Raw genomic sequence first — 26,362 nt, 5'->3', positions numbered from 1 at the left:
AGATGCCATTTTACATATTATAGGTGCTTAATAAATATTCTCAGCCAAGGACTAAACACACGATTGGGTAAACAGCACCCTTGGTCAAAACCAAATTGACATTTGTTGTTCTATTTCTAAAACAATTTAGGAGGAAACACATGCACACGCACGTACACACACATTTCTCTGGGAAAATATTATATGTTCATAACTTAAGGTGGCTGTGCCAGAGGCAGACACATAAGTAGATTTATGGTTCATCTTTGCAAGTGAAAGATTCAGCTATTTTCCTACCTTCCAAATGACTTCTATAATTGGTCTAAAAACAATGCCTACCATTTATTGGTCAATTACCACCTAAATTATGTGCGCCTAACTAGATTAGGAAACCCATTTTTCTTTTCTTCTCATAGGGCTGATTTCCATGTGTTTGTTTCAATTTTGTCACAATTTCCACAAGATGTATGATTCCGAGCCACAACAAACACGTATTCTTGCCACTTAACTTATAATGTCATTTTCCATTAGGGGGATAACTAGATCTCTTAGTAGAATAGAATGAACTTATATCGTTACCTGAAGTTTAGCTCATGCAGTGACAGAAACTATTTCTGTGGCCTTAGCCTAGTCACTTAATATCTGTGGATATGAATTTTCTTATGAAATGAAATGAGAGATCAAAGTAGATGATTTTTAGTTTAGTTTCCCCCCCCCCTACTTTCGCCCTTATAGGAGTCTGTGAGTTCCCCTAACACCGAGAACAGGAAGAATCTATATGAAAAATAACTTATAAAATGAAACCATACATGTCTCATCAATGGAGTAGGGAAAAAAAGGATTAAGCCTTACAGGTTTATTAAAATGAGAATAGGAAAAAAAATCTATAAATCTCGCTGAAAAGATGTATGTGCATTACTGCCATCCAGAGGCTCAATTACAGGCTACTCTTTGAGAGTTATTAACTATGAAGCATCCCAACAATAATGGGTAATTGTCTTAGAAAACCCAGCCTGGCATAGCGTGAATGCGTCTGGTTCCCATTCATAACCCATCATTTAGAACAGATACATCATTTAAAGGATAAACATAAAATATGAACTCTATAGTCCAATGAAATGGCTCTCTCATCAAAATTGTAATTGTGTCTTAAATCTACACAAAGTGGCACAGACGGAGCCACAGGCGTATCCAACAAGAGAAGATTCTGCTTTGACTTGCATTTTCTGATTTCCCACCTGACTCCTTCTTCCCTCTGGGGAAATACGGACTGTGATACGGAGCATAACGACCAGCATAATGTGGGTTGCCTAGTCATATCCCTTTAATCCAATTAGAAATCCATTCCGAGCCTCTGCATGAGCTGTCTGTTGCAACCACTTTTCCTCAGTCAATTTATGCGCAAATCCATCAACACGACTTACTGTGCACTGCTGTTCAGGGTCATTCAGCATTCTTTCTTCTCTCTTAGTCTCTCAAGTACCATGCACACCAACACATCAACACGTCAACATCCCCACCCAGACAAGGCTACTTCCTGACAAGCTTTTTCCACAGATTTTCTCTCCCTTCCCATCATTTGTCTTTTTTTTCCCCCTCCTTCCCTTTATTTTCCTTGTTTTAGTTGCAGAAAAGGTTAGTGCTCATTGCTTTTCATTGAAAAGAAAGAAACAGATAAGCTCTGCCTATCCTACTCTAGTACCGTTTCTAAAAAATCTGACAGAAAATGAGTGGATGCATTTTTTATTTTTCACAATGTCATCCTTTTGTTCCATTCCTTTCTTTTTCCATCTGATTTCAAACCAGAGAGCTTGTGAACCTCTGCAGGCCTGTTCACCTGGCAAGAAGTACATAGAGCTGGCTCAGTGCTGGAATGCATTGATACGGTGTGTACAGGAGATTACCTTTGATAAGGAATTGGAAGACAAGAAGGGTTCTGACTACTAACTGGCTCTGTGACTCTGGGCAAGTTACTTCTCTCTGAATCTCATTTTTCTCATTTGGATAATGAGGGAGTTAGTCTAGATCAGCAATTTTCGGGGTGGCATATTAAGGCCTGAATTAAAGGGCAAGGAAGGGACAGGAGCCTTAGGTTTCACAATACCTGTCAGGTTTTCATTTGAACAACCAATCAAGACTTTTTTTAAAAAAAGATTTTATTCATTTATTTGATGGAGAGAGAGCACGCACAAGCAAAGATTGAGAAATTTTTAAGGGTCCATTCTAGTTCTGTGTTTCCTAATTTCAGAGGTAAGAACCACCCTGATAACCATGACAACATTTGTTAGTATTGTTTCTGAGTTTAGAAAGCATTTGAATCCGTGGTTTAAAGTAAATGAAGACCACCCAAGTTGGAATAAGCAACAGTTACTGAGAGCTTGCTAGAGCAAGGAGTTAGCCGCCATCCTTGTGTTTGGCAGACTCCAAGGCAGGCAGAAGAGTGAGAAAGCTTTACAGTAGCAAAAAGGGAAAGGTTTCCGTGTGCCCTGAAGGAGCCTGCTGGCAGGGGGAAGCTGTAGGCAGGCTAAGAAGCAGCGGGACATCCTATGGGATTGGTTAAGGGATGCATATTTGGCTTTCTGCAGTTGGTCTTAAGTTGGAACTGGGGGCAAAAAATTGGGAAACTGTAAGGTAGTAATCAATTTCTGGTCAACTGGGGCTGATTTTGATAGGGATTAAAGTCTGGCTTCTTGAACCAGTTGCTAGAGATAACAGCGGGACTTCCTGAACTGGTTACTATAAATGGTACGTTTGCTTCTTGAGCTGATTGCTACAGGTCGTGGGGGAGAGTTCTGTTTTTACATATCGTCGGGTCATTGTCCGATTGTATATTTAGTCTCTCAGTGTTTTCATTTGAGCAGTGAATATGGAGACAGTGAGGGGCGCCTGGGTGGCTTAGTCGGTTAAATGTCCGGACTCTTGATTTTGGCTCAGGTCATGAGTTCAGGATCCTGAGATCGAGCTCTCCGAAATAAACAAATAAATCTTCAACAAATAAAGAAAATGGAGATAATGACTGGCTTTTATATTTTATTTTTTTCCCCTCTGTTAATACTCTCCATTTGAGAACTCGGGGCCTCTTTTTTTTTTTTTTAAGATTTTTTTATTTATTTGAGAGAGCTAGTGAGAGAGAGCACAAGCAGGGGGAGGGGCAGAGGGCAAGGGAGAAGCAGACTCCCCCTGCTGAGCAGGGAGCCCATCGTGGAGCTGGATCTCAGGACCCCGGGATCATGACCTGAGCCCAAGGCAGACACTCAACTGACTGAGCCACCCAGGTGCCCCTCAGGGCTTCTCTTTTTATGTGAAGTCCCTATCTAGCTTATCTGTAAATTCCCTACATCTGCTGGGAGTTTTGTTTTGTTTTCTCCCTAGTGAGGAAAATACAGGGTTGATAAAGAATGGCATGGAAACCTCTGACCAATATTATCTGGTTGACTGCCTCCTACCACCAATAGTGGCTCCCACAGACTCTATACAGCTCTGTTTTGGGCTGCTAGGCTGAGCGCCACACTCGGGGTTCCAGTGAAGCCAGCCTGCTACTGTCCACTGGAGAGCCCTAGAGACTTCTTACAGGACCGGGCAACGTCTGCCGGAGCTGTTCTAGGAAAGCCAATCTGCATTTCCCCCAGCGTCAGGCGTCTGCTTCGCACTTCAGTTCTCTTTTGCTGTGTCACATAAAAGGACATGGGGTTCTTGTCTCTTCTTTTGGTCTGTGTGAAGCAACCCAAAGGGCACTATGGTGTCAAACGGGCCAGGAAGCAAGCAAACAAACCCAATAACCCAGGTTTCGGTCTCTCACTTGTTTTCAAGGCAGATGTACGAACTACCCTATTAGTGACCCTAGGTTACATGATTCTTGTCATACGTGCAGGTTTGAAAGACCTAACAAAGCAAAGTGATTTTAGAATTTGGTTCTTTTGGCTTTGGCTTGAATGTGTCCATTCCACTAAACCACATTTTCTCCTGCAATAGGGTACCTTGGTTGAAAAGTCACAGTATCAGTCATACCTGTTAGATAGATGGTAGGTCCAATGTATCCGCAGCCAGGAGAGAGAATCTCACAATTTGCTTGCATTTGCTGCTCTGGATTATCTACGGCATATTGTTTTGTGTTAAGCTAACTCAGCCTATACAACTTCTTCCATAAACATATGTTGGGGAGCATCATTAGAGACTTTGAAGACTGGTGACCTTAATCCCTTCTTTATCTTTGAACTTGAGTTATGGATCTTCCTCTCTTGGGGGGGAATATCCAGCCAGAATGTTTCATGCTGGAAGGGGCAAACATAGAAAATCAGGGACTGTCATGTTGCCTGACACTGGGAAAGCAAGGGTGTCCCTCCAGGAGAAGCAGGCTGCTTCTCCCAGGTTTGAGCTCCCAGCTCTGAGGGGCTGACGTTATTTAGGACAAAGCATGGTGGGTGGGAAGGGGGGCGTGCTTAAAGACATTACTGAAAGCAATGCAGATTTTGTTGCCAAGCAATGAAGAAGCAGATGGTAGTTCCATGATCCTAGTACAGCATGTGAAAATGGAAGACCAGCCAAAAGTTTAACAGAGGGAAAGAGCCAAGAGCCCCCCAGGGATCACACTCACCCCTGACGGTCTGAAAGGGTGCACTAAGCTGCTTCCACTCAGGAAGAGTCAGAGCAGAGTGGGGGCAGACTGGAAAGAATTCCCTAAGCAACAGACAGAACCATTAGCAAAGGGGGGGAAGACTTTCTGGCTTAAGCGGCGAAACGCAGTATCTAAGCAAACACTGGCTGAACATTGTGATACTCTGAACCAGGGGCAATGCCTGGGAAGCCAGGCTTAAAAATAGTCACCCTCATCCCTAGTGATCTGGAAGACCCAGGCTGAGCCCTCTTAGGAGTGACTGGAGACAAAACCGAACTCCTAGTCCCTGGTTGAATATGGGGCAAAATTGTAAATTTTTTTTGATTTTTGTTTTTTTTAGTAACCTCCACACCCAGCATGGAGCCCAGTGCAGGGCTTGAACTCACAATGCTGAGATCAAGACCTGAGCTGAGATCAAGAGTCAGATGCTTCACTGCCTGACTTACCCGGTGCCCCAAAACTGTAAATGTTCTAAATTGTGAAAATGGTCTCCAAGCCACACCATAGAGTAATGAGCAAGAATTTAACTGATAGGGCTTCAGCATAATCTTTGACCAATAGGTGGCTTATGCTGACCTAGGAGCAAACGCCAGGAAGCCCGTCTAACAGATACAAACAAGGAAAACAATTCTGAACAGGAACACCAGAGGCTTCACACTGCGGGGGAAACAGGCTTCACAAAATTAATTCAATCAAGTCACTAAGTAAATAAGCAAATGAGCAAACAAAGAGCAAGTCACAGAGGCAAGGGGATTCTGTACATAATGCCAAGTGCCTAGCCCATTGCCAGGCTTATATCGATCACTAGTTTGGAGTCAGACTGAGTCCCAACATTGCTCTGTCCCTGACTTGCTGTGTGACCCATGCTTGTTGCTTTCCTTCTCTGTTTCCTATAATTCAGTGATAGCAATGGCATCTACTTCACGGGATAGTTGTGAGGATTAAACGAATTGTGCATGTAAAGAACTGGCACATGGTCTATACTCAGTCAATATTGACTATCACCATCGCTGGGTGGGGTTGCCTATCTTCCTTGGTGCTACTTATATTACGTGTTAATTGTTGAGATTCCTCTAATGGATTGCCATACTTTTTGGATCAAGTATTGGTGCTTTTTAAATGTCAGAAGTCCTGCGAAGGTTTGTCTATGAAGTAATGAGCTCCTTGTAGTGCATATGCTTATCACTTTACCATTGCCATAGACCAAAAGGTCCAAGAAAAAGAAAGAGGGTGACATCAAGGTGGAAAGAGGGGAACCAAGGAGATTAGTGGATACTACAAGACAAGTTACCCCGATTGCAATTTCACTTAGGGACAAGCCCTTCATGCTCATCCTAGTGGGTGGTAACAGAATTACAGAGAAGACTGGCATTCAACAGCACACGTGATCTTTCTGATTTCTTTGAAACTCACCACCCTATTGCTTGTTGCTAGGTAAGCTAATCCTGTGATTTATTTTTGCTTGTGAATAGACAGGCACACTACACAGCCAGACTTCTCTAGAATGCTGTGAGATTTTTGGCTCAGCGTTTCTTACAAGTCAAATGTAAGATCAGCTTCGCCACCCATGATTCTATTTGCTGGCTTTAAATGCCCAGATCTCCTGAGAGCTTTCTTGACCACAGAACGGGTCTTGCTAACAAAAAAACTTAAATGCTTTATTACAAAAGGAAAAATGCAGAGAAAGGGAAAGCCACCAGTCTCCCTTATGCTAGGCTCAGGTGGAAAGGAAATGCAATTTTTTTTTTTTCACTAGAGTTTGGTTTCCTTGGTTTTAGCCATAAACACGAAAATAAATATAAATTGCCATAGGGGACATTTAAAGAAAAATCCCATTTACAAAGGTCAGCAGTTGCAATACAATTTGAGTAAAAATGGCTTGATGTGCTGTGTACTTGTTTTATTTTTGAAAACAAATTAGCCACTCTTTCATGCCCTTAATTGGATCTCTATGTTTCCAGAACAGCTTTACCTCTTTTCTTATTCTCATATTTTATTAAACAAATGAGTACTTCTTCCTTTTTGTTCTTTTCATTTTGTAAGAACTATTCTAAAAATTCTCGGATATTCACAAAATAGAGCTAACAGTATGAGAAGCCCACAAATACATTTCCCAAACCCACCAATTCATCTAGGCTTTGTCACACTTGCTTTATCTGTCTCTTTCCATTTTCTTTTCTTCTTGAAGCATTTTATTTTATTTTACTTTATTTTGTCTTCTTGAAGCATTTTAAAACAGATCCCAGGCATCATATTATTTCAACCTACAGACTTCAATATGTATCTCTAAAACCCATGGGTGTTTTCTTACACAACTATAGTGCTATTATCACACGTAACAAAATTAATGCTTATCCTTGGTACCCTCCAATACTTGCCAATAATCAAAATTTCTTTCTTGTTTTCTTACTGGTGGGTTCTTTAAATGACTGCCCAACTCAGGTCTACCATTACATATGATTGTTAGGAACCTAAGCCTCTTTAATGCTAGAATAATAGGTCTCCCTTTTATTTTATTTATTTTTTTCATGCTATTGATTTGTTTAAAAACAAACAAGCAATAAAACAAAAGCCAGGTCAGTTGACTTGAAGAATGTTCCACAACTGGCTGTGTCTCATTGCTTCTTCATTATTATTCTTTGTAAACTGAGAGTAAGTTCGAGAGGCTGACCCTCCGTTAGAATCAGGTTCAACCATTTTGGTAAGATTACTTCATAGATAGTGTTGTGTGTCTTATATTCATCACATCAAGAGACCCAAAATACTTGACCACCTCCCTTGCAGTGATGCTGATTTGCTGGTGTGTTTGGGTTGTGATAGCCTCGTCATTCTGTTCTATTCTCCATCAGCATTTCATGTGATGGTTCCTGCTCCTAATATTTGTTGCAAGAACCAATGACTGCCTTAGAGGTTGCAAAATTTTTTTTTTTTTAAGAAAGAAAAACATTCTTTCATATAATGAGGTGGTTTGGGTAGCCTAAAATACAATTCCTATAGGAAAAGCATAATTGTTAAATTTTTAGAGAAGGCATGTGGGGCCTGTTACTTCTAATATAACCAATGAATTGGGAGAGGTGTGATGTTCTCTCTCTCTCTCTCGTATATCATCTTGAATTGGTAGCTTTTTATATACACAATGAGTTTGAGTCCCAGTTATTCTTTCTGATGCTTAGCTTGTGTCTCTGCATCTTTGGTCCCTTCATGTTGGACACTGTATCCTTTGACATAACCCCTAACTCTTTGACCATTTCCTTGCTCTCTGGCACAACAGCTATCCCAGACTTACCAAGCATCTATATGCTTCCCCAAATCTGGAATCATCCATTACCTCTGGAGTACTAGGCTTCACAACATGGGCATGAGATGAGCTCATTGCTCCTGAACTTTGCTTTTAAACCTTTCCTGTTGTGAGAGCTAGGAAATACGCACTTTGAGGAAAATAATAATGAAAATTTATTCTAATATGTCTAACTCACATTTGCTGCTGTAGGTTTTCTTTAGCACATAATTAACTGTTTTACCTTTATTTCTGGTTGTAACCTTTAGATTATGAAGTATCATTTTTGGGTTAAATTCTGCCTTATCTGATATTAAAATTATAACTTCTTTCTTCTTTTCATTTGTATCTGCTTGGTGTATCTTTGGCTGTCCCTTTAACTTTTGTGAATCAGTCTGTATGGCGTGTGTCTCTTATATTCAGTAACAGTTGAATATGGATTTGTTAGCCAGTCTGAACATCTTTTTTCCCCCTCATAATAAATTTAAGTTCATATATTTAACAATAAACTAGAAATTCTAATTTCTGTCATATGGTTTTATGATATATTAATACACATGCTTACACTAAACATTTCATTACATTGTCATTTTCAAAAAGGTTTTTGTTGGTATTATTTTGTTTTTTAGGATAGTTTATCCTTCTGTTTTAGTGGTTTCTGTTAGACCAATACCTTTCTTTATATACTATCTTTGGTGCCATCTTTCTTTAGAAAATATCTATTAGGGACCTACAATAAATGATAAGGAAGATTTTCTCCTCTCTTACCCTCCCTCTCTTCCATTACTCAATTTTAGAAACACATATTATGTTAAAGCTATCTTTGCACTCTTACAGATGCTTAAGGTTGTGCGATTTCATTTGTCTAGTAAGTTAATACCAATGAGACCATCAGTAAACATATTCTACTTTGCACTTTCATCTTCCATTTGTGTTAATTACATTATAGCTACATTGTCAGAACATATGACATTTACCGATGATTTTACCACTCTTATCTTCTCTACTTACTCTTTTTTTTTAAGATTTTATTTATTTATTTGTCAGAGAGAGAGCGAGCCAGAGCACAAGCAGGGGTAGCAGCCAGCAGAGGGAGAAGCAGACTCCCCACGGAGCAAGGAGCTCGATGCGGGACTCAACCCCAGGACCCTGGGATCATGACCCGAGCTGAAGGCAGATGCTTAACCGACTGAGACACCCAGGCATGCCTACTTACTCTTATTTAAAAGCTCACTCCTGGACTTTACACCACAGTTTGTCCAATTGTTCTTGGTTGTCCGAAGCTTGTTCTCTAGTTTATTCTTTCTGGGAGGGTTCATGGGACGAATATTCCCTAAGTGGTCAGGAGGAGCCACTGTGGAGATTAAGAAACTAAACTATTCTAGGAAGTCTGGAATTGGTGTGTATTATTAGGTGCCAATCCTGTGTCACACCCATGTGCCAAGCACCTGAGATATATTTAAATTGAGGTTCTTGCCTTCAAGAAGTTCACAGCCTTTAGAAGACAATGCTATTAGTACTATCTGGCATTAAAATCTCAGAGTTCTACTAAAGCATTATCTTGTTTCGATAACTTTTTACCTATATTTCTGAACACCAGATTTCAGATCCTTCACAATCACTCTTCTTTTGCCAGGAGCTACTCTATAGCCCGCCATATGGATCAGAGTTCCATAACATACAAGGGATTGATGGTGGGCTGAGAAAGTTCACTGTCTTCATAAGAAACTACTAAACCATACTAAACCATTTGACAAAAAAAATCCCAAATTCTTTGTTGGTTTCTCTCCCATCTGCTAACTAAGCTACCTCCTTTGGGAAGCTACCTAGTGCTATGAGGCTCCCTGGACTTTTCCTAGAGTACACACTATTCTCTCCATCTTCCTTAGTGTTAATCTCCCTCCATCACCAAAGTTGACTTTGACTTTGTTTCATTTATTGAGGGCATTACTCTCGTCTAACCCATTATATTAATTAGTGGATAGATAATAAAATTTCTTATACTAACTCTGATACCGACTGCCTAAAAAAACCTATGTTGCAAAAGCTGATAAGGCTACATCCAGTCTCAGTAGGATTACTGTGATTAACCAAGGATATTTGCCAAAGGATAAAGGTAAGGCAAGTGAAAACCCCGATATTTGCAATCCCTCCACTAACTCATGACGATGCTATGCTATTTTATATAACCTTGCTCGCTTACATTGCAAGTTCTCTTAAGATTGGGGGTCCATTCAGCAGCTGAATTTTTAATCAGATAGCAACAAGAAAATCAAGGAGGGTTTCAATAGAGGCACTCCCATTTGTGGAAGATGTGTAGGGAGTAAACATTTTTGGTTGATTAAGAAACATGCCGTCACCAGGATACCATGGATATCATTTATTCATTTAATAGCATTAATTAAATGTCTTGAGCTAGGTTCTGGTTATTCAGAGATAAAAAGCATATTTACTTTACAGCTTAATTTTAATGATGGAAACAAACAAGTTAATAAACAAATTCAATTTAACATGAAAATTATTTATAAGAGGTTTGCACAGTGCTTTGGCAGCACTGAGGAATTCTAGCTCAGAAAGGAGGGTAGTCTTGGGGCGCCTGGGTGGCACAGCGGTTAAGCGTCTGCCTTCGGCTCAGGGCGTGATCCCGGCGTTATGGGATCGAGCCCCACATCAGGCTCTTCCACTATGAGCCTGCTTCTTCCTCTCCCACTCCCCCTGCTTGTGTTCCCTCTCTCGCTGGCTGTCTCTATCTCTGTCGAATAAATAAATAAAATCTTTTAAAAAAAAGAAAGAAAGAAAGAAAGAAAGAAGGGTAGTCTTAAAGAATAATTAGGAGGTAGCAACACACAGGGTGTTGACGAGGGGAAGTTTTTGCAAGTACGGAGAACACATGTGGTGAAGGCACCAAGGCAGGAAACAACGTGCTGCACTTCTAACTAGCTGTTCACTGCTGCCTAGACGGCAGAGGCAAGCAGGTGTCTGAGACCTGAGACTCCAGAAGCAGTAGAGGGCAGCCATTATGCACCATCGTGCCAATTTCATGATTTTTTTTACCTTTTTTTTTTTTTTAAGATTTATGTATTTATCTTAGAGCGAGAGAAAGAGTGAGAGAGAGCATGCACACATGTGCATGAGAGCTGGGGAAGGGGCAGAAAGAGAATGAAAATCCCCAAGCAAACTCCCCACTGAGTGTGGGCCGCTGGGGCTCAATCCCAAGACCCTGAGATTATGACCTGAACTAAGAGTCAGATGCTCAACCAAATGAGCCACCCAGGTGCCCCCCCTTTTTTACTTTATTAAGAGACTGTTGGCACCCCCAAATATTTTAAACAGAGAATGCAGTGACCTTATTTAAATATTTTTGTGATAAAATCTGCTAAAACTATTGAACATAACATTCATTAATTCACTCATTTGTTTAACAGATAATTATTAGCCCACTGTGTCTTGAGCCCTCTTCTAGGCACTGAGAATTCAATGGCTATCGATGACAGAGATGATCCCGCCTGCCCTCACGGATCTAAGGCCAACTTCACCTTAGTGCTTTAGCTGTCTCCCTCTCTAACATGTTCTAGACTGCCTTCACCCACATCCTTGGATGGAGTACTCCAATTGGCCTAGAGACAACATTTTAAAAATATCTCCCAATCTTAAAAAATTCAAAAAATACAAAAAACAAGAGACAATTCTTCCTTTATAACTTCTCTCTTTCTACTACTGAATTTCCTTGCCCCTCTGCACAGAAGACATATCTCCCCCCACCCCTTCCTACGCCCAGTTCTCCATTCCAAGAAGGTTTTTGTTCCCACGGCTTAACTGGAATAGCTTTTACCGAGGTTGTGATCTCCATCTTGCCAAACCCATGATGAATTATCTTTTCTCCTTCTATTCAACCTGTCAGCAGCTTTTGATACCCTTTCTTCCCTAACCCCGTGCTTCTGCTTCCTCCTGGTTTCCCTCCCATACCTGATAGATTTCTCCTTCTCAGGTTTCTTTGTTAGCGTCCCTCACTCGGCTAGGACTCTAAAAGACCATGCACTGTCACATGCTCTACGACCTCCTGCCCCTCGCAATCTGTCCTCTTTCCTTCATTGATTTCATCTAGCCTGATAGCTTAAATACCACCTATATATTGAGAACTCCCTGATTTATGTTTCTGGTCTCATTTTACCCTCCAGGACTCTAGATTCATATGTTCAAATATCTCCTCAACATCCCCGTTTGGATGCCTAATAGGCACACCAGGCTTAACCTGAGCATCTAAGTAGAATTTTGGACCTTCCTTCAGACCGGCTTTGTCCCCAGTATTTATTGTTTCAGTAAATGGCACCACAATTCACCCAGTTGACCCAGCCAGCAATACAGAAGTTACCCTTAATGGATCTCTTTCTCATTTGCTGCTCTCCACATCAGCTAATGGCAAATCTTGTTGGCTTCTCTTCAAAAAGATATGCAAAATATGACCGTTTTTACCATTTCCTCTGCATCTGTCCTACCTACCATCATCTTGCCTTGGGTGATTGTAATAGTGTCCTAATCTGTTACCCTGCTTCCAAACTGTTGCCCATGGTCCATTCTCCAGACAACAACCAGTGTTCTTCTCAAGTGCAAATCTGGGCAGATTCCCAGACTTTCCCCCCACCTCACCAACATCTTTCCATTGCAATAACAACAACTTCTAGGAGGTAGGATGGAAGAAGCAGGAAAGAAGGGCTCATCCCCACCCTTTTAAGAACTTCCAATAGCAATCCATGGCTCTTCTTAGCGCTCACTGGCTGCAACTTGGTCATATAGTGACACCTAGCTGTAGGAGAGTACAGAAATGTCTTACTTGTCTTCGGTGACTATGTACCCACTAAAAATTGGAGCTCTGTTGCTAAGAAGAGAGAACTGATATTGGGATAAGTAACCAGGATTCTCTGCCTCATTGCTCAGTGACTCCTCCTCAGCAGGGCTTTTATTGATCACTGTGTATAAGATATCCTTGTCACTATCCTACTACCTTGTTTTCCTGTCTTTAAACATCACTACCTGAATTTATCATACTGGTCAATCTATAGCTGCCTATTCTTCTATTAGTTAATCTAATCATTCATATACTTATCTATTTGAAATCTGTTCGTATATTTATTCTCTGTCTTTTGCTTTAGATCCTAAGACTAGGAAACCAGGGATGTTAATATGTCTATTGAATCACTATGTTCTCAGTACCTAGAACAATGCCTGGTGTTTAATAGGCACTCAACACACTTATGCTGAAAAAAATCTCTGGAAAGCGAAAAGGAGGTTATCAGCTGGACAGAGGCATATATGTGTGCCTGGTTAGATGGTTTTGGTGTGGATAGCAGAGTTTTAGGAGACTTGGTAATATTTAAAATGTTTGGGGAGAATGTAAGAGAAATGTTAAGTTTAGGGTGTGGTGTTAAAGACCCAACTGTTGGTGATGATTATGCATTTTATGTCTCAAATCTATTTTGTTACATGGATTTCACCAGCAGCGCTTGGTTACTAGGATTCAGGCATGAGAAAAGAGCAGTGGAGTTTATCTAGTGTTCAGAGCTTAGGATATCAGCAGGGTTATTGGAGATGATGGGCAATTTTGACTTTTTTTGGTTGTTATATAGAAAAGAAGGAAAATGATTATGATAAATGTTTTTGCATGAGAATAACATAAAGGAACGAAGTGGTTGGAAGAGCATACTAACAATACTGGGCATTTTCAGTGTCCTTTTTGGTGTAAAATAGTGGGTTTTTTTTAAATTTATGTAATCTCACTTAATTTTCCTGAGTGTATAAGTAAAAAATAACCTGTGAGGCGTGCAAAGCAGATGTTACTATCCTTATCTTAGAAATGAGGATATTACAACTTAAAAAGTTTAATGACTTTCCCAAACATATAAAGAAAAAAACAGGATAGGAATCCAAATCTTCTGACTCTTCAGCGAATGATGTAAAAGAGAAAGAAGACATCTTGATGTCCACCATCCTATGAATTAGCATATTAGATTTCATCATATTTGTATTAACTCAAATGAAGACATACATAGATATCTAATTTTTGTGGGAAAATAAGTAATATTGCTTTAAACTCATGCCACTTACACTAATCAAACCATAACTTTAGGTGGAGTGGTGTCCTGAATTTCACATGAATAATGGCTGCAAAAATAAATTCATTAAATGAATAACATTTCATTTTGGAAGAAGATAGGTGCATCTTAGTGTGATATGAATATCAACTTCAGGCAGCAAGGTGTGGTAGAAAAAACAGGGATTTGCAATACACAAATTAGAATCCTGTCCTAGCCTTCTCTGAAAATTAGTTTTGTCATTCACAATATAGGAATGATAATGACTTCTTCATAACATGGTTGGGAGCACCCTGGATGGAATCACACCAGGAATTAAATGCTTCTGTCTGAAAATGACACATTTCTGATCACATTTCATAAATTTAGCAGTCATATGGCCATGCCTAAATTAAAAGGGAAGGGGAAGCAAAATCCCCACATGGACCTGAAAGGAAAATGGGAGGTACTGGTGAGCGGCCTTCGTGGAGACCATAGTGATTTAACAATTAATTAGACAGATAAAAACTGCAATAATAACAAATGAGCTAACAACACTTTCCAAAGCATATTTTCCAGAATTCTAGATCCAGATGTTGGTGGGTATTCCCAAAATAAAGAGATTTCTTAGTTGAATGACTCTGGAAAATATGGGGTATTTAAAGGTCAAGGTTTTTCTATTGTAGAATTTCACATCACTTCTGTAGGCTAAAATGCATAAAGGATTGCCAAAGTGGGAGGTGGAAACTGTAATATGTAGCAATCATACTGACTCTTAGAATCCTTTTTTATTTGTTTATTTGCTTTCTAAAGACCATTGTTTGAGATTATGCTGTGCACATCCTCTCACGCTTTGAGAAACGATAACTAGAATTATCTGGAGGCTGATGAGAAGGGAGTTTCTGCTGCCTGGATGGAAATACAAAAGCTTCTAACTTTTCAGGACGATTTTCTCTAAAGGCAACCCTCAGGTGCTCCATCCTTGAGAACAGAGCGCTGGTAAGTCCAAGGTTTAGAAATAAAACCACTTATTGGAAAGATGCCTGTTATGATATTTTCTAAGAAGAAAGTGAAGGCATTGAATGCAGATTGTTGTATGGAGTCTAAGAAGGCTGGAGTTGGGCCAGACGTCATGGTTGTATTCCAGAGACTAAGGCCTAAACCATACCGTAGCCGAGGCCAGGGCAGGTGGTCGATCTTTCCCTTGGTGCAACGATGAGATTGTTCCCCTGTATTTTATTAATATTGCATTGTTAGTGGCATTGATAAATATTTCACTCTGAAAGCTGTGTCACAGGACTGATCTTATAAAAGTGTGAACGGAGATGAAAAAGTAGTGGCTCAGATGTGGTGTCTCTTTATGCACCTGCACATGGAAGGAAGGTGACAAAGGGGTCAAGGTGGTGACCCTCAACAAGTTGGTAGTTTGTTTGATTGCCATCAAAAGGGATGCAAATGTCTTCCACTCAGGATGTCCAGGCAAAGAACAGTAACTTGAGAGTTTAAAACCTGCCCGTACCTGCATCGCTGGCTGAACGACCGAACACAAAGACCTGGCCCGTTGTGTGTAGCAGCATGTCTGAATCTGGAAACAGGAGGTCACGCAGGATCAAATTCTACTTGTACTTGCATGATATCTATGGTTTGGGGTTTATACTTTTGGAAAGTATGTATCTTAAAACAACATGTTACAAGTAAGATTCAACCTGTGGCAGTCCTCATCATGAACTAGCTGTGGATTTTAACAAGCTACTCCCAAATTACCTGGATTCACTGCTCATTGAGTCCATGCTTTTAAAATTAGAAGTTCCATATTTATCTAGATAACTTGGACAAATAATGCCTGATTAATATAATTTTATGTGTATTGGGACTGATGCTTCCCCCAGTATTAATATCAATTTTATAACCAAAATAAATATTAAATAATAAAATAAATATTATTTTAGCTTGATATTATTCAGAGCAACATGGTCTATTTCTCTTTTTAAGATTTATGTATTTATTTGAGGGGGTGGAGAGAGACAGAAGGAGAGAGTTGGGGGAGAGGCAGAGGAAGAGGGAGAGAGAATCCTTAAGCAGACTCCCCGCTGAGTGCAGAGCCGGACACGGGGCTCGATTTCAGGACTCTGAGATCATGACCTGAGCTGAAATCAAGAATCAGATGCTTAACTGACTGAGCCACCCAGGCGCCCCAGTCATGCTCAGTATCTCTGCACTACATCTTCACATGATGTGAAGTGAATCTGAGGAAGAAATTTCTCTTTTATTAGATTTCTCATAGGCAGGCATCTGAGGTACACATTTTATTTGAGATTATAGATACGTAAAACTAAAAGGCATTCACAACTTTGTAAAGCATGGATGTTTAAAATTATTGAAGGTTATCAAACGCCAAGATCTGGATTTTAAGAAATGGTCACCATGATCATTTGTGTTTGGATTTTGCAGTTTCAATACCAATATGAAGTCTGCAACACTGACCAATTTATATAAGCTGCAATGATAGTCTGAGTGTGATTTTCAGCAGTCATTTTCCTTTTACTGATGTATCTCTTTTCACGATTGCTGTCAGGGTTTCTATTAATAGCTACATGGGACACTCCCAATTCTTAACTAGTGCAAGTCTCATCTTCCCTTCATTTTCTCACGTCCTTGGAGTTTATTGACTTTAGATAATAAGCCCACTCTCTGGTTTCTAATTATGTTTACCCAGCCTACCCATTTTGCTTATAAAAACAGCTATTCCCAATATGCGATCTGAAAATATCTCATGCTACATCATTGCACATTCTGATATTTTATGAGAATCTGTTGAATGTACCAACTTCTTTAGACCAAATCATGACAAAAGCTGTGTCTCCATAACAAATTCATTTTAAGAATTATATTACTATTTAGAGTATTTGGCACCAATCCCTCCTGAAATAAGACTTAAGCAACCTTTTTTCATAATTGATAGAATAAATGCATTAATACTATTTTCACATTATGTATGTGATCACAAACATAAAAAGGAGGAGGGTTTGGCAAACTATAGGCAGAAATAAAAATAATGGACTTATCTAGATATTTCATAATACTCTTTCTGTTCTTTCTCTCATAATTCAACAAAAAACATTTAATTAATTGAAATTACATAGCTTTGAGCTAAGATGACAAATGGACAACCTGGTAAAACTGGTTGATCTTGCTTTTTGTTCTTTCCCCAGATCAACCCATCATCATCTGTTCACTTTATTTCCCAAATACCTCAAATCTTTCCATTTCTCTCAATCGGCTTTGCCAAGCCTGCTGAGAATCATACACTAGAGATACTACAGGACACTATCATCTCTTGTTTGGACTAGAGCCTTTTAGCTGGTCTCCCTAATTTCACTCTTAATCTCACTCCTATGACCTAGTCTTCTCCTAGCAGCCAGAGCAGTCAGTGTAATAATGCACCAGTGACTGACTCCCCATTGTGTTTAGAACCCAATTTAAAGTATTGCATAACCTGGCCCCATCTTCTTCTTTCCCTGTTCACTTTTCCAGCCCTTCCTGTGTTCTTCCTGTAGTCTGAACAATCTACATTCTTACCATGCTCAAGGACTATGCAAAGATTATTCTCTCTTCTTGGAATTTCCTTTTCTCCTCTTTGAACACCTGGCATCTTTTTATTTTTAAGAAGTCTCAGCTTAAATGCCACATAGTCAGAAAAATTTCACTATCCTTTCTAAGGCAGGTAACACTCACTTCCTCCTTTTTTTTTCCTTAATAATGCTTATCATAACTTATAATGTTATAGATTCATTATTTTATGATTAAGTTTTTTTCTGTATTTCTCACTAGAATCTGACTAATACTAAGCACCATGAGGCACCATCACCAAGGATGATGCTTGTCTCATATGTTACCTAACTCCAGCACCGAGGTGGAAAGAAAGGTTTATATCAAAGGAATGAATATAAGAAAGAAAGAGAGGGAAGGAGGTAGGGAAGGAAGGAAGGAAAGAAGGAAAGCAGATTTGTCGGAATAATGCTGCCTGCCTGGGGAGGTTTGTGGACTCCAAACCAAGAGGCTGGTTACACGTCTCCCTCTTTGTTCACCTAACAGGTCCTCATTTAAAAATTCCGCCCCCTTTTTCACACTCACTTCACATTATTCTACTAATGAATTGTTCAGCATAGTCCTACAAAATTACTTCAAGTACTCCATTCTTTGTATTTTCCTGCCTCCATACTTTTGTTTATGATGAACCAAATAAGTTTTTCAATAAATATATTGTTCAAATGCCATGCTTCCTAGGAAACCTAATCAATGTTGACTCTAAACTACCATATTTTACTTTAACATTTTTTATAAGGAATTACTTTCTGGTCAATGGTTTATAGTCCTTCAGGTTTATATCTTCTATTGTCTATACTATGGGTTTCCAGAGCAAGAAGGGTCTATGGTTAATTTTCTTCTTAAACCCTTACAGTATCTGATGGGGTAGCTTAGCCATAGTATTTTATCCGTAATTTTTGTTTTAACTGAATTCTTCACCCATGTGCTAACAAATCAATAAATGTTACGTAGATACAATTTTCACTAATATTTTTTAGACTTTGGCTTTGAACAGGGCTCTTTACTTTTTTTCAGATGGAATATTAATTGCATCATGGTATTATAAGTGCCACTTTGTACTGATAACATAAAATATTACAGCAGGCAATTCCAAGCCACTTATTTGCAGAGCATCTAATATATACTTATTTAGCATCTACTCCACACATAAACATTAAACATTAGGAAAATAAATTGCTTTTTTACTCCTTACTTTTTTCCTCCTTCTAAGTAGTGGTACTGTAACAATTCTGTCAAACCAAGGTGCTTAATTATGGCATCTGCTTTGGAGGTCATAAATGTAGACCAAACTATTGACATATTATAGCTAAGATACAGCAGAGCGAAAAGTTTAATCAGCTGTAAAAACACCACGGAATTAGATTACAAATATGATGGGCCATCATCGAAAAATGATTATTGATATAATTCAGAAAATAAGGTCTTGGGTGGGGAATCTTGCTGACTAAGGAAATGAGGGCTTCCAGCATTCTGTCCTAGAGGAGAAAGACTGGCTATAAAAAGGAGAGCTTGATGTTCATCTCTCTAATAGCAGTCATTTGGTATCATGCCATGAATGGTGAGCTTGCAGAATGCACAGTGTGAACTAACATATTCCCTTGGCTAGGAGTAGGTTCATAGCCAGAACTCAAAGCTTGATGAAAAAAATACCCAAGCCTTATGTATTCATGGAGTGTAATCATTGTCATCTTTGACTTGTTCCTTATCATTATACCAATAATGTTGACTTCAACACTTTTTTTGCCTCCAGGTTTTTGCACTGTTGTTCCCTCCTTCTGAGCCACTATTTCTTTAGGTCCTTGCATGTATGTATCCTTCTCATCATTCAGGTTCAAAGTGACCTTCCCAGGAAGAGCTTCCACGATCACCATATTGTGTTTGCCGTACCCTCTCTAGTCACATAAGGACACACTGCTTTATTTCTCTTCCTCATTATCTTTGTCAATACCTGAAATTATTCTTCTTCTGATTATTCGATTGCTGTCTTTTTCACCTACTAAAACAAACTTAGTACCTATAGGATGTTTGTCTGTCTCATTCACAGCTATGCTTCAAGTGCTGGAGTGATGTCTGATATTAGTTCTTCCATCAGCATTATAGACAAATGGATGGACCTCATTTGGCATGCCATCTTTCCCCAGCATTGTAAATTAGTCCTCAACTTATTGAGAAAGGTCAATAATGCTATTTTCCTGCTGAGAAAATGATGTGGAAAGATTGATTGGAAGATCATTCACAAATTAACTGTGAAAATCTACGGGGGTTCTCAGATTTTTAGAAGGAAAGGGAACATTGAAGAAAGCAGGAGAAGATGGAGAATTACCATTTTGTAAGGATGTGTCATGGGCCAAGTAGTATGTTAGGTGGTTTAGTCATATTACACACTTATTAGCCATTATAGTAATAGTAATAATAATAATAATAATAACACTAAAATTATTAAACTTTTCTATGTGCCCAACACAACTTTGAAATCTTTCATTTTATTCCATTTTCTCATTAAGTCTTCCCATTAAACTTATGAGGTAGGTACTATTATCTTCATTTCACAATGATGGAAATGGCTTCTTGGCAGATATTATTTTCTCATTTAAGACATTTTCTCATTTAAAACCAAGGTTAATAATAATTTTTCAAGGTTACAAATTTAGTAGGTGACAGAATGTAGATTTGAACACAGATATTCTATAGTCTATGCTTTGCTCTTCTCATGGCAAATTTGTGTATGTATGTAGTATGCTTGTATTCATGTGAGGTCTACCTCGGGCCAAGGATTGTTATTGATCCTTCAGAGGGTAGTGATGGAAGATTCTCTAATTGGTGAAAAGTCAGTCATTTTCGGAGTGCCTACCCATGTGCTGAAATGGAATTTTTCTTAGACTACACAAATAGCATAAGGGACAGGATAAGCCACAACAGGTGTGCTATGAAACGGTAGGATGTAGTAAGTGATAAAAGAACAAGATTGACTTGCTTATGGTGTTGATAGGTATGAATGTAAACTTAGGAGAAAGTTTTAGGGAGAGAGTACAAGATGCAGGCCATAGTCATCAGGAGAGGCTCCACAGTTAGGGTGAAGCTTGGGAAGGGTCTTGAAGGATGGGTAAGAATGAGAAGAACAAAGAACATCAGAGAGAGAAGGCAAGAGAGTAGTGTTCACAAATGTACAGAGCAAGAAGCTGAGCGTGCAATGTGAAGCTATGAAAGAGTAGGAAGAGGTTCACTGCGTTGGAACTGAAGATGAGGGTCAGAGGTCGTAAGTGGCAGGTCGCATGTAAGATGAAGCTATTAAATGTGTATCTCCTTTTCCTGCTCTCCTTTCCTGCTGGCATCTTCCTGGCATGGTGCTGGCGGCAGTGTATGAAAAGAAAGAGGGGGAAGAGGAAGCTGTCTCCTTCTTTTGCAAGCACAGCTGATTGACCACAGGAGTCTTTACGAAACATACTCTATGAGTAGTTTGACAAAAATGGGCTCCTCTTCAAGACGCCCATTATAGCTAGGGATGAAATGGGTTTCTGCTGCGTAGAAAGGCACTCCGCCAATACAGTTCACTGTGCTTCTGATCAGTTTTCTATTTTTATGGTTAATTGCTTAACTAAGGGCTCCTGCTTTACTTATGAGCCTGGGGATTTTTATGAGGACAATGTACTTTCATGGACTAAAGAGACTTAAAAAAGTGTCTCACCCCTTAAAATTAATTCTGGCAGGAAAAGTCAGTCTATAACATTAGCTGTTCGGGGGAGGCATGCTCTCAACGAGAAAATTTGCTGTTGCCATTGCTTTAGCAGTACAAAGATTAATTGATGTTTACAAGAAAATTATCTTGATACACAGAAATTCTAAGGTCAGAGTCTTTGCCAAGTGTGCTTTATTTTGTTCAGAATTTTAAAAGGTAATTAGTCTATACTTTATTCAACCGACATTCAATCATTAAATCTTCGGGGAACTTCTATGTGTCCTGTGCTTTCACATATATTATTTCATTTAATCTTAACACCCTTGTGATTTTATTAAAAGACTGAGGGTTAACCTTTTGTCCAAAGTCAGAGACAGTGAGTGGGAAAATTGGAATTTAAGCCCGTGTGCTCTGACTCTATGTCTTAAGCTTTTCCTCCTTCCCCTGTAATGTGTTCATTTTCAGCACTGCGCAGTTCCCTTACCTTGCTGGGGAATCACAGCCCCTCCGTCCTTCTCTCCCCTCTTTCCACAGATAATATCTAAGTTCCAGGAGTTAGTCTAGGAATTGTAGATACAAAAAAAGCCCCATTCCCCTACACCAGGAAGAAGTTACTAATCTACCAGGGGGACCAGGTATTTAAATAATAAATGCAATGTTGTACCAACTATGCTACGATTGCTTCATGTTCGTGGAGCAAAGCCTTGACCCATTTTGTAAAGGACAGTCATAAAAGGCTTCATAGTAAAAGTGACAGTGGAGCTGAGTCTTACAAGATAAGTAAGCACTTTCAAGACTATCTAGACACAAGGACAAGTGACCCCCTCCATGCAAGGAACAGCATGTATGAAGGCGCAGAGGTTTAAGAAAAACGGCAAGCAAAAGGCTCACATTTGCAAAAGCGTGTGAAGAACCACAGTCTCCGCAATCTTTCATAAACTCTCTCTGGGGTAATTAGCTTTCTGGAATATTACCATGCCACAGTAAATTGTCCTTTCTCAGCGTTCTTGGGAATATCTGAAATATGGGACAAATATTCCTGCCACCAAACAATGCTAACATACTTAATTTGCATGCAACTCCGTGTAATGCGTGTATTAAATGCAAGTGGGGTGATTGCTTCCACACACAGTTTCTGGGTAACTTTATTCTGAAAAACCTGCTAAGCTCACCCACAGAACCAGTGTTACTCCCTTTACTGAGAGAGTACTCTGGCTTGGGAGTGCACTGTCAGTGTTTGCCTTGAAGCATGAACGGAAGCCGGAAGTCCCTTCAATTCCAAAGTTCTTCTAGCGCAGCAGAACACCACCTCTGCCTACGGTGCGTCAGGCCCTTATCTCTTCCTCTCTCCTATCTCAAGGAGACCCAGACCTCCTCGTCTTTACGTTCATTGCCTTGTCAACTCTCTCCTAGGAAAAAGTCTAGATTTATAAACACGAGGGTCATAATGACCCAACATCATTAGGGGAGAAGACTTCTGCCTTCAAAATGTTGGGCGCCATTTTTTTCCCTCCGTCGACATTTTCTCCCTTGGCCCAAGTGTCCCTGGATCGTCCAGGGGTCGCTCTGTTCGCCCCTGTGTTACCGCCTTTGCACAGACACATCGCCCGCGGGTCCTGCTGAGCTGGTGCAGGTGTGTTGGGCAGGTGCCTCCGTGGGTCACACCTGCTGTCAGAAGCAGCCTTTTACAGAACCTCAGTGTGGGCTTTCCCGCAGCCGGAGGCGTGAAGGAAAACTTCTGCATTGCATTAGTCACCTCTACCCGCCTCATTAGGTTTGATGCCCACTCTGAACAGATTGGTCTCAGTTTAGACAAGATTAAGGTTTTTAAACCACTTCTATTGAGCCACTTGATTGGGCACCCTCTTTGAGAGTGCAGTGTTCCAGTGGTTTTTAGCTCCTCTCTCCTCGAAACACTTTCACTGACGGGGATGGCTGGGACAGGCTTCTAACCCTGACTGCTGAAGCGGTGGGGAAATGCGGCGGGTGTCTGCTCCGCCGGCTTGCGAGCTATTCTCCCTCTCTGTGAGTGGCTTGCATGCCTGCTCACCCTCGCTGCAAACACTCTTCACCAATTCAGTTCTAACGAAATACCGAAGTGCAGGGAGATAAGAATTTGAAAGAGCAGAGTCTTGGGCTATGGAGGTTGACAGATCTAGATTCAGGTTCTTGTGCCAATCACTACTGGTTGTGTGACTCAGGACACGTTACAATTGGGGATGTGGCAGTAGAAGAATTGGTGTCTGGCTTCTTCAAGTGGTTTCCTTTAGTTCATCCTAGAGAAAGAAGTAACTACCGAAGGGTAGGTGATCATGAGCATTTGATTATCTATTTTGTGATAGTCGAGTATTTTATTAGTAATCCCTAACATTACGTAGCACTTAACTGTCCTACTTGTTTGGCTTATACTAGCTCATTTAATTGTCTAATGCACCTATGAAGATGCTATCATTATCCCTGTTTTATAAATGAAGAAAAATCGAAGCTCAGGGAGGTTAGATTAAGCAAAAGTTGATTTGCTGCCATAAGAGGCACATTTTGTTTTCCTTCCTGACCGGGATCCAAAAGAGCGCTGTGCTCCCGTCCCGCTCCTTTGCCGATATTGGCAAAACCCTGCCCCTTCCTGCTGAGTGGACTTGTTCCCGGGGCGGCTGCATTTGTGGACCTGTGGACTTCCAGAATGCAGAAGAAGCACCTCCATAGACACTGATCAGGCCCCACTGCCTTCCCCAAATTTTACTCTGGGCGTAGCCAGGCAGAGCTCAATAAGCGTCTATGTCATATGTAATAAAAATTGCTTAAAATGAGATGTGCTTTTCAAGTCAGGAAAACAGGAAATTCCATTTTAAATCTCAGCAGAGTACAAGGAGGAACATGTTATGTCCCCATATTAAAGTTCACAAAGATTCAATATGAAAGATCTCAAGGGAAGGGACAGTGGATATTCTCAGGTCTCTGTAATTTTGTAAGCGGATTTTTTTCTGAGTAAATGTTCTATTTCTGCTTATTGTGCTCTTGAAAGTACATATGACTTCTCTGATCCCTTAGAATTCGTTAAAGGCATATCTTACGTTTAGACACAGCATAAGCATATGTGCTCACTGGATTTTTGTTTTGGTTTTGTTTGTCTGTTTGTTTTTTTTTCAAATGTGCACATACTTAACTAAAAAATGATCAGTGAATCTTGTCCAACTATGAAACCATACTTAGAACCACGCTGATTCCAGATGATCAAGATTAAAAACACAAAAAGAAAAAACCAAAACAACAAAAAGCACTAGAGCTTTCCCAAATCTAGTATGATTTTCTTTTTTTCTTTTCTAAACCATCCATTCAATTCTCTAAGCCCAAGTATCTCAAACTTACCTTTTGGGAGCGTTACTGGTTTTTTGTTTTTGTTTTCTTTTTTTAATTTATAAGTCACGCATCACATCTGTGTTGACAATATATCACATTACATTTGTGGCGACAATAGATCCATTTCAAAGCATGCTAATGATTCAAGATTACTTTGGAATGGCCTTTGAGCACTCCATACTTGGGCTGGGACCATCGGTCTATTTACAAAGCTAAGCCTTCCTGCAGTGGACAGAGACCACCATCTTTGTCTGACCGCAAAGGACAATCCACGGCCAATGATAACCTTTTCTGGAGTTTCAACTTGGTGTGTCGCATATATAAATTAAAAGGTACTATAGAAAACGGCTCAAGGCAGTTAGATAAAGTGTTTGCTGGCTATCAATGAGAAGCTGGTGCTTGGAGGCCCGGGCCCCTGATCTGTTTGCTTCACAGCCACACTGTCTCCCCCTGTGCACTGGTTCCTGGCCTCAGATGACAGTGGTTGGCTCAAACACAGCTCTGAGGCTTACAGCTCAAATTGAATTGTTTTCTCTTCTTGCTAACATCCCAGCATCTCTCTTTACGCTGCCCAAGGCTCACCTCTATTGTATTGTGTTCCTTCCCAGACGCCACGGTGAAAGGTCGTGGCTCTGTTTGCCTGATCTTTGTCACTATTTCCAACTTCTTAGACTGGTGACATTACGTTTCATTTCAGCCTTAACTTGGCCAATCAAAGGGCCATAAAAGTAAATGCCTAAAATTACAAAATTCTAGAACAGTTCCACTTCTGTAAAACTGCCAGCAGACCCAAAGACCCTATCCGAACAGTTTAAACCTACGAATGTCAAGTTACACCTGAAAAACTCTGGCAAGCGATATATGTGTGATGCATCAGAGCTGTCCTTTTTTATTGCTTTTCTCTTGGGTACTAAGGGAGAGGTGGGTTTTTATTTTCACTGTCAGTATTTTCATTCATTTGATGGATATCAGAGGAATAATAATCCTTCAGTTCATACAATTAATTATATTAGTTTATGTCATAATGCTGTGTGCCTATAGGAGAGGGAGAGTGGGAGGGCAAGACAAAATCAGAATAGAGATTGTTTTGCATTTTACTGCCACCCTAGTCTTTGGGATTCTTTTCCAGCTATTATGCTTAAGATTCCAGCAGTCCATATTTCCAGTTTGGGGTCAGGGCCATGAAGTAAGTCTGACAGAAGGGGGGCTGATATTTATTCAATTTGAGTGAACCAGAAGTCAAGTTTAGCGTGGTCAGACATGCAGATACCATAGGTTGAAAAAGAAGGAGAAGAAGAACCAAGGCCATTCAAAAAAGGAACGGATAAGACAAAAATTCTGGCCCATAAAAATTCAGAAGTGAAACAGTGGCATTTTATGTATAGGCTATTAACAGCCAAAGTTCATCCTTCTATCTGCTTTTGTCTTCATTGCTACCAGAACAACTCACCTGTCTTGCATCACATTTCCAGAGACTTGATTCTGTTTTCTAAGGTGACAGCCAGTTGGATGAATTCTGCTCAGATGATCCCAAGAACAGTGGCTGTAGGCCCTGGTTACTCTTTATCATCATGTTATCGTCACTTGGTAAGCTTTGTAAACATAAGGAGAGCCCAGGCCTACCACGTACCAGTTAAATCTGAATTAGCCTGACCCTTGATACTCGACATGTGGTCCCTGAGTAAGTAGCATCGGGGTCACCTAGTAACTTGTTAGGAATGCAGACCCCCAGGCCCAACCCCAGACCCATTAAATAAAAATCTGCATTTTAAAGAGATCTC

The sequence above is a fragment of the Ursus maritimus genome, unplaced genomic scaffold, assembly GCF_017311325.1.
Source record: "Ursus maritimus isolate PB19 unplaced genomic scaffold, ASM1731132v1 scaffold_23, whole genome shotgun sequence".
Lineage (NCBI taxonomy): Eukaryota > Metazoa > Chordata > Mammalia > Carnivora > Ursidae > Ursus > Ursus maritimus.
The sequence above is the reverse complement of the archived record's forward strand: the minus strand, read 5'-3'. Positions refer to the sequence as shown.